Here is a 2,848-nt window from a genome sequence, read left to right as displayed (position 1 = left end):
AGTGCTTCTAAACAAGCAAACCAACAAGTTCACGCTTAGCATGATAGGCCTTCACCTTCTTGTTTCTCCCGACAATTGGTTTTACACAAGAAAACACATCACCCCAATCTCTGTCACTAATGTCGTTTTTCCATATAGACTTTGAGGATTAACTCCAGCCAATGACAAGTCACGCTCTTCATGAAACTCCTCAACAGTACCATAGAATTTCTTTTGATTCGGTGGGAGTATTTTCCTGATTATACTTGCTATATACTTTGGTTTTGCAGCACTTGATTCAGATTTTGGTTTCCTCCCAATCATAGATATTCAGTAGAGAATAGCCATTTATTCATAATCCAAGTAACTCATATGCATGATAATTAGAAATTTCTTCTCTCTCTAGTTATACATGATTTCTTATCAAACCAACCATACACATTGTGAGTGTGTGTGTGTGTGTGTGTGCATGTCCATCTCTCTCTCTCTCTCTCTCTCTCTCTCTCTCTCTCTCTCTCTCTCTCTCTCTCTCTCTCTCTCTCCCCCCCCCCCCCCTATCTATGCATGTATCTTTGTATGTATGTCTATAGACCCTCTCTATGCATGTGTCTTCCCCCTCCCCCCCCCCCCCCCCCCCCCCTCTCTATGCATGTATCTTTGTATGTATGTCTGTCATAATAATCAATATCTAATTCTCCTAAATGATTTTCTCATATTAAACTGATCATTTAATGTGGGGAGGTACCAGGGGAGAAAAAGCTAGACTATTGGTTAAGCTAGCAGACCGGCCACAGTAGGGATCCAAAGGAGGGAAAATAGGGATCCAAAGGGGGGGCCATCTGCAAAAGAGCCATGTGCAACAATGGGCTAAAAATACCCTAAGGTTCAGCCCATTAAGACTTCCAAAATGCAAAGGTTGTGTCCAAAGGTCGACCCTAGGGAAAATTGGATGCTTTGTGTGTGCCCTAAAAGTCTTTGCAAATCCCTACATGGGAGGGGGCAAGCCCTAAAGGTAGGGGATGAGAGAGAAAGCCACACACACACACACAGGCTCCCTTTACACAAAGGGAATGAGGGACACATGTCAGCTCCCTAGGCCAGATGCCCACAAGGTGTGCCCAATTTCTATTGGATGACCCTTGAAGTGGACCAATGAGAATTAAGCTAGAGTAAATCTAGTCTAATTAATTTAAAAACATTTAATAAAAGAAACCAATGAGAAATAAGTCTCCTAGAAGACTATTGGGCAATCTCCCAAGGGGTCCAATGAGCATTCAGGAGCCCCATGGCTTGCCTGATTCCTATTGGCCAGGAGGCAAAGGGGTCCAATGAGAGTTTAGTTTCATTATTTAATTACCTAAATCTCTCACAAAAGGGGAAAGGGGGACACATGTCATAAGGCTATCACTTATGTTGCTTAATTGTAATTGGCTTGACTTGGGGAGGGCCAATGAGGCTTCAACAAGAGCAATAGAGGGCTCGCCCAAGAGAGAGAGGGGGCTGATTTTTGCAAGGCATTATCACACACACACTCACACTTGACCATGTGTGAAGAAAGAATACTCTATTTCCTCCCAAGCTTTAATGGAGAGCTCATCACCTACTCCAAGCTTGTGAGATAGAAGCCTACATCAACACTCTCTTGGCATGTGGATGAAAATCCAACCAAGAGCCAAGATTGAATGCATGATCATCCTCTCTACCAAGCTAATTACTAAGCTAAGCTATGCTAATATGAGTGATTATGTGAGGAGATGTACATCTTTCTCGTAAGATACTCCTTCTTCCTCTGAATCTACTCTCATACCCTGCTAGCTCTCACCATCTTCGAAGGTGTGTGAGGTCTTGGGTCTGAGAACGGGGATAATTCAAGTTGTGTTTGATTAAGTGTTTTGCTTAGTGCATGAAGCTTCCATCTTCATTGCACTAGCTAGTCTTGAAGGAACACAAAAAATTGTATTGTACAATGTCTCTTTGGATGGGAGAAACCATAATACAAAGCCTTTTGGAGGGGGGACTGTCTCCATGCAAATCCGGTCCTCAACTGTTGTCAATAGCTTAATTTCTCTCTCTTTTGAAAGTATTGTTGATGCTATCTAACTAGGTGTTATGCTTTTAGTTGCTCTCTCCACCCAAGCACTCTTGTCATTCTCATTAGGAATCTATTCTAATGGAATGCCCACTATGTTCATGCTAATTTCCGCTACACATAAGTTATTACGCCATTAATTGTTACATTGGTATCAAAGCTCAAGGTTTCTCTTTTCTTGCTTAAGAAGGGAGGTCCTCAAGCTAGCTACAAATGGTTGGTATTATTAATTGTCTGTGAGTAAGTAGAATAGGGATTTTTCAGCCTTGCAGTGCGCCTGCCTTTGTGCAGTTAACGGGGCATCACCGTCGAGAGCTATGGTCTTAATGGTGGAGTCCCTACGGGGCTTGCCTACGGCTTAACAACTATTGAGCTATTTGAAGCTTGACAGGAGCCGGTGCTGTTTTGGTGTCGAAAGACCCTCTCTTCTATTCCTTGCAATTAATGGTATTCGAGCCGCGGGTATAGTAGCTTGAGTGCTTTTTCTAAAGGGGTAAAGAGGAGTAGCAACTAGGGCTTGAAGTGCCAAAGTACACCTAAAAAGTTTACACCTAAAAGTTGTTAGAATGGCTGACAATAGTAAAGAGAGTGAAATTAATGTTGATAACTTTGATTTTGCTCATGAGCAAGCTACTAATGATGCTTCAGTGCTTGTTAACTATCTTGTTTCTAGGCTTCAACAAGCCATGGGAAATCCATCTCTCCAAAGTGAAGTGCAACGGCACCTCCGTGCTCATGGGATTCTCCAAGCTCATCACCATGACGAGAGAACACCTAGGA

This window comes from Adiantum capillus-veneris, chromosome 2 (assembly GCF_014529385.1).
Source record: "Adiantum capillus-veneris isolate H3 chromosome 2, ASM1452938v2, whole genome shotgun sequence".
Taxonomy (NCBI): Eukaryota; Viridiplantae; Streptophyta; class Polypodiopsida; order Polypodiales; family Pteridaceae; genus Adiantum; species Adiantum capillus-veneris.
Note: the sequence above shows the minus strand (reverse complement) of the source record.